At 42.5% G+C, this 6,865-nt stretch overlaps 1 pseudogene; it reads left to right on the top strand.

Moving 5' to 3' along the window:
* The first annotated feature begins 4,877 nt into the window (after positions 1-4,877).
* LOC125532526 lies at positions 4,878-6,166 on the top strand (annotated as a pseudogene).
* Positions 6,167-6,865: the final 699 nt, after the last annotated feature.

Genomic DNA, 6,865 nt, shown 5'->3' with positions numbered 1-6,865 from the left:
GAGAAATCATGCGCTTCAGGCTAGGGTATTATCTATATTCAATTAGTCTTATATCCATCATATTTCCAATGTGAGCCGTCCATTGCGTTTTATATGAAGTTTTGAGTTATATGGTTATGTAATTCCAGTCATGGTTAGGATGTTTATCATAACCTGAATTGCTCTTATATATATACCTCATATTTTGGCATGCCCCCATATTTTGATAGAGCACTGTTTGAAAGACTGCATTCTTAGTGCAAGGGATGGTCGTATTTTGGCCGCCGACCCTCTGCATCCTTCCCTCGCTTGCACCACTACCTTCCTGGCCCTTTTTGCTCTGCCGCTCCATCAAGCCACGCTCGACTGGTACGGGAAGCAAACTGATGGATCCATCTACCGCCATTCTTCATTGTGTCCATTACCTCCATACTGTCTAAACTAATTTCGAATCTATTATTTATTTTTATTTTTGTGGGCTAATTTCAAATCTATTATTGCACCCCCATGGTCTAAGCAAGCTTCAACCAAAATCGAAACTCTCAAACAGTAAGCGAATGACAAAATGAGATTTACGCGGACGGAGACCAGCACATACTACCTCGCAGTAGAGGAGAGGACCAGCAGTGGACCTGCCTTCCAGCAGATCGCGGAGGATGGAGGTCAAACCTGCATGCAGCCGAAGAAGGAACACGTGCGACACCTGATCTGCTGACGGAAATGGTAACGGCCGGCTACTCTAAGCCGATCAGTCCATCGGAGATCACAAGGAAATACCATGTATGCTGCTAGAACGCGTGCTCTCTTCCCTCCCCCCTTTCATTCCTCCCCCGCCCCGTACCCTTTGGGTCGGATCTCGTAATCCACGATTAATTCGCGTGCTTGCAGTGCACCCTCCCCTTCCTTCTCCGATCCTCCTACCCTGGCCCCTCTCTCCCTCGAAGCGATGCTCCACAAGTAAGGAAGATCCCGTGCTTGCACCAGTTATGGTGAAATATGTTTGTATGCTAAGTTTTTGTTTTTATTCCTTTTTTAAGAAATTAAGTGCATAGAGTATTCCTGTGATTTTATTTTACACTTCAAACCCCTCTTTATTGATCAGTGATAAGGGTCAAATCCTTTACAATCATAGGGATCAAAGAAGTAGGTGCCTCGTCCATCCAAACAAAACTAGCTATAGGTACTAGTACTAGGACTAGCAAGTTCATGCAGTCATACTAGTACTATTTGTATCACGAGGTGTGTGCTCAAATAACCCATGAGGAAAATCACTAGTTCATGCACTACACTAATTGCAAGTTTTGCTAATTCATGCCGTACATAATATCATGCTATCCAATCCTTCATGAACATTTTTTTCAAAGCTATTCGATACATTTCATAAACACTTTCAAAAAATTCATGAATATTTTTAAATTGTGAAAAAATATTATTAAATGGTAAGAATGTATTTTCAAATGTCATGAAGCTTTTATAAATCTATGAACAATTTTTATATGTTATGAACATTTGGTGAATACTTTTTCAAAAATGTAAGGAACACTTTTACAAATTACCACCATTTATTGTTGAATTGTAAGAACATTTTTTAAGAAGGGGTGAACTTTTTATAAAATGAATTCACATTCTTTAATATATCATGAACATTTTCATTAGATGTGGAAAAACTTGTTTAAACTGCATGAACAAATGTGTAGATATACGTTGGACATTTTAAGTAAAAGAATCTAAATAGTTTTTGTTAAACTTCTAAAAGTGATCGTGTAATATAATAATCAGTTAGTGCTCCAAGTGATTTCTAAATGGTCGAAAAAGCATGGACTGTCTTCTAGGATAATATCAGTAGGTTGTTGTATGACCAGTTGAGGAAATTAGTTATAAATAAGGAGATGACATCTGGATCAAGCAAGGCAAGTGCAACTCCTGGTGCCCAACCTGCTGCTTCTAGGGCAAGGAAAAATAAGCAAAATGTCTAATCGGGGACATCTACTGTGTAACCTCCTACATGCATCAGCCTAACCAAGACCATTTCTAAGGCTCAAATGCTGAAAAACTTGATTGAAAAGGCAAAGAGCGGTTTGACTGAGAAGCCGAAGAAGATGAGAAGTAAAACAGTTGAAGTAAAGAGCGTTCATGAAGAGAATGGCTCTTGTAGTAACAAACATTTCATAATGAAGAGGACCACCCATAAAGTTATATTGTTGTTGATCCTTCATTTAATGATTTTTATAAGGATCATTTCAAGATATCTTTTCAGAATAATCAAGTTTAGGCTTCACTAGTTCACAACAACACAAGCTACAGAATACACCAAACCAGTAGCAGTGGCACATACACCTTGTCAGTCTTCACCTTTTCTTAGCTCCTACACCTTGCCAAAGCTCTCCATCTGGGTTGCTAACATCATCTGTCCTCCATCACTTCCAGGAGGAAATCAATTCTGACAAATTGTTTATCAAACTTAAGAAGTAAAAGAATTTCGTCATATTCAAAATGTTTTGAAAAAAGCATTTAATTCAAATGTACTCAGTTGCCTAAGGGTGATATGTATACACGTGATCTTCTAATAAGCACCTTAATTTGTCTGAATTAAACACCTAAACCAGCCAATGCATGAGTAAGGGAAATTTTAGAATATACGCAAATTGCTATTGATAAGAGATGGTCAAAATCATGTGGAATGGGGTACGACTGAGAGGGCTTGTTTGTTCACCAACCTTCACTGATTTGTTCGGTCCAAACTTGTCATTATTCTTCCCCATTTTCGAACCCTATCCATCCACGGCTATGGCCATGTTTGAGCAGTTAATTAATTCCGGTGATGTCGGGATGGTTATTTATAACAAATTTATGTATCTGCAAAATGTTATTGTATGTTTCATTATTTCCGCGCGCCACCTATTGCTTCCTAAGGGTAGTTGGCCGTTGTTGGCAACAATTCTAGCCGGCATTTGGACTTGTCGTTGATGCGAGCAGATGATCGATGAGGAGCGGATCATCAACAAGTCAAGATCAGAGAAGCACGGAAGACGGAGTGTCAAGATTAAGGGGAGATTGTTAGAAGTAATCTTGTCTAGTAGTAGGACTAGTTAGTCCGGCTTGGTGTCTTGGTTGTAGACGCGTGATAGGAGTTGAGTAGGTGTCCATGTAGGACTTCATGTCATGTCGTGAGTACTAGTCTAGGTTGGGTCCGACTAGGATTATATGCACATGGCCGTGAGTCTTTTGTATCACGTGAGAAAAGGAGAAAATAAAAAGAGGGAAAAGAAAGGCACGGCGTGCCTTTGGCAAAAGTTTTTGTGTGCGTGTGTTCGTCTACATTGATGTGATCAATCCTGTGGGCGAGTTCCAACAAGTGGTATCAGAGCTAGGTCGATTTGAAGCTGCGCTTGCCCCGGGGTGGCAACCCGACTAGCGCCTCGGGGCAGGCGATGTTGTCGTTGGGTGGTGCAGCGACGAGGAGGATCATGCGATCGTCGTTCGGCGGAGCGACATGGAGGGAGACGGCATGCTGTCGTCGGGAAGGCGGTGGAAGACGATCGTTGACAGGAGCAATGGTGCCGTGGTGCGGTGTCGGAAAGTCGTCAAGATCATCGTCCGCGTGAGTTTCATGAGTCAAGGAGTCGTGCGAGTCAACACGTCTCGGTCGGTTGGTCATCATCATTGTGTCAACGTCGTCATGTCCAAGTGCTCGTCTCTGTGAAGAGGCGTTGAAGATGAATCGTGCTCAGGTCGTCTATGTGTCTCGACGAGAGGATCAAGTTCAAGTATGTGGGGGCGGTAAACCATTGAAGGTGAGTCTCTTCAATGAGGCCATGTCTCTCTACATGAGGCTGGAGTGCATGGTGTAGTGCACAGGGTGCTGTGATTCACAAGGAGTCGGCATGTATCTTGCTAGGGTGGATGGTGAAGTTTACCGGGTGGGGGTTTTCACAAGTTACTGGCGAGGCTGAGTAGTCCAAGGCATATTTGAGGTGGTCCGTAAATTCGGCAAGTCAAAATTGGAGGGGAGAATGTTGACAACAATCTAGCCGGCAATTTGACTTGTCGTGCTGCGAGCGGATGAGTCGACAAGGAGCGGATCATCAACAAGTCAAGATCAGAGAAGCACGGAAGACGGAGTGTCAAGATTAAGGGAAGATTGTTAGCAGTAATCTTGTCTAGTAGTAGACTAGTTAGTCCGGCTTGGTGTCTTGGTTGTAGACGCGTGATAGGAGTTGAGTAGGTGTCCATGTAGGACATCATGTCATGTCGTGAGTACTAGTCTAGGTTGAGTCCGACTAGGATTATATGCACTTGGCCGTGAGTCTTTTGTATCACGTGAGAAAAGGAGAAAATAAAAAGAGGAAAAAGAAAGGCACGACACGTGCCTTTGGCAAAAGTTTTTGTATGCGTGTGTTCGTCTACTTTGATGTGATCGTTCTTGTGGGCGAGTTCCAACAGCCGTTTACTGTGTTGAAATAAATTCAGTAATTCTAGGGTTGTATGTACGTATGTTAAGTTCCAGTATCTTTAATTGGCCTTTTATCACTCATATTTTGGCGTGGTCTGCATGTTTAAAGTAAAGCAATATTTTGAGTTATCCATGGTTACAATTCTGGTCATGATGGGGGCGCATGATTATTTATGATAAGCTGCTATAACTTTGATTGGCGCAGTGCTAGGACAGTTTTTAATTCTGTGCAGGGTTTTCTTTCTAAAAAACAGTTTCTATAACTACATTATTTTGATGATTTTAGGTAACATTTATTTCCTTTTGGTTATGGCTTTTGAAGGTTATTGTATGGTGACGTGCTCAGCGCTGATTGGTGGATAACATCGGAGTCCTCCGAGGTGAAATATCTTTTTCCTAATCCATCGTTCGGTGTGTCTGTTTGTACTTGCTGAGGTGCTGTGAAATGGAGTGCAGCAAGGATGCGGCCCTTGTTGCAAAGGAGGCTGCGGAGAGGAAGTTTGAAACTATGACTACCATCTTCAAACATTCTACTTCCAGGGCAAGGAAAAGGAAGCAGAATGTAGGATTAGAAACATCCGCAGTGCACCATAACGTCCATATGCCGTTCCAAGCAAACGAGGCACCAATGCCGCAAACTGAGAATGTTCATGCAGTACAAACTGAGAATCAAGATGGAAGCAGTGCTAGAAATTTTCAGTGGAGTCCAGTATGTGTGGCCGGTGAAAGTATTCTGGCTTCTAGCAACACTGGAGCCACAGAGTTTCAACATGTTAATGGTGGGTGCAATGGGAAACTGCAACCTCCTACCAACATCAGCCTAAGCAAGTCCTTTCGTAAGGATGAAATGAGAAAACTTTTGATTAAAAAAGCAAAGAGTGGTTTAACCGAGAAGCTGAGGAAGAATAGAACTAACAAGAATGATTCGGGTACAAACACAGATGCTGAAAAAGAAGAGGATCACCCATCCACATATATTGTTCCTGATCCTCATTTTCATGATTTTGATAACGATTGTACCGAGGAATCTTTTCAGAGTGGTCAAGTTTGGGCTTCGTATGGTGACAAAGATGGCATGCCTCACTCTTATGTGCTCATTAAGAAACGTCTGTCCTTATCACCATTTAAGCTCGGAATAAATTTTCTCCACGGCGCAAGGACGAGCAATGAATTTGGGTCTTTCGATTGGGTTTCTTCTAATTTAAGAAAGACGTGTGGTGATTTCAGGATTGGCATGTATGAAACCTGCAGTGCATTGAACGCATTCTCTCACTAGATTACATGGGATAAAGGTCCTCGTGGGATAATCAGCATTTTATCCATGGAAAGGCGACATATGGGTCGTGTACCGAAACTGGTCACCTGATTGGAGTGGAAATACTCCTGATAATGTGATGCAAGTCTATGATCTGGTTGAGGTTCTGGATTCAGAACGGTTTTTGGATTTATGATGCTGAGCACAGCATTTCTGTCGCCGCATTGATCAAGGTTGTTGTATTCAGAACGGTTTTTCGACGCTGCCCGGATGGGTATGCCATCAAGAGCATTATGAAAGTAGAGATGCTTCGGTTTTCACACCAGGTTCCTTTTTACAGGATGACAGAGGAAGAAGCTCCAGATGTGCCCATGGGTTGCTATGAGATAGACCCAGCTGCTCTTTCTAAAGAGCTCCTTGAGGAGATCATAGAGGCAGTGGAGGAGGGTAACGAGATACCAGGGGAAGAAGCTATTTAGTGCCGACAAAGATGGTTGTGAGCTACCCCGAGCTGCCACCTCCGATCAACTTCAAAGGAAAACTGAAACAGTGGAGAAAGGCAATGCTGATGAAAACATTGATTGATGCTGATCATTAGATGCCTTTTATGTTTCTTGATACCTGCCATCTGTACTGAATATTGAGGTAAAAGCACGGCAGACCCAGGAACTTGTCCGGCCCGTGATGTTTCAGCCCACAAACTTGCAAAACTCCACTCCGCCACCCACAAACTTGCAGCCCATGTGCAAAAACACCCAAAGCCAATCCCGTTGCGACATCTGGCCGAGGCGGAGTCGAGGCGTTCGTCGCTCCCTTTTGCAGAAACCCCCCTGACATTTACCAGTACTGAACCCGCACTCTACATCTATGGCGACAGTTGATTCAGTATAGAAAGAAGACTGGCTGTACTAACACAAAACACTACTCGTATTCAGTTGGCAAAGGACAATAGAGCACAACGGCAGATCCTGGGTTCGAAACCTGGGCCAAACCCTTTTTTTTGCCATTTTTAACATAGAAAAGATTCAGACTGAAACATAGAAATCAGTTCAGAATTTGCTATACATATGTGCCATGACTGAAAAAATTCAGAATTTGCTGTACATATGTACCATGACAGTAAAAATTCAGAATTTGATGTACATATGTACAATGACTGAAAAATGCAGAAATTGAGC

This window comes from Triticum urartu, chromosome 1 (assembly GCF_003073215.2).
Source record: "Triticum urartu cultivar G1812 chromosome 1, Tu2.1, whole genome shotgun sequence".
Taxonomy (NCBI): domain Eukaryota; kingdom Viridiplantae; phylum Streptophyta; class Magnoliopsida; order Poales; family Poaceae; genus Triticum; species Triticum urartu.
The sequence above is the reverse complement of the archived record's forward strand: the minus strand, read 5'-3'. Positions and strand labels throughout refer to the sequence as shown.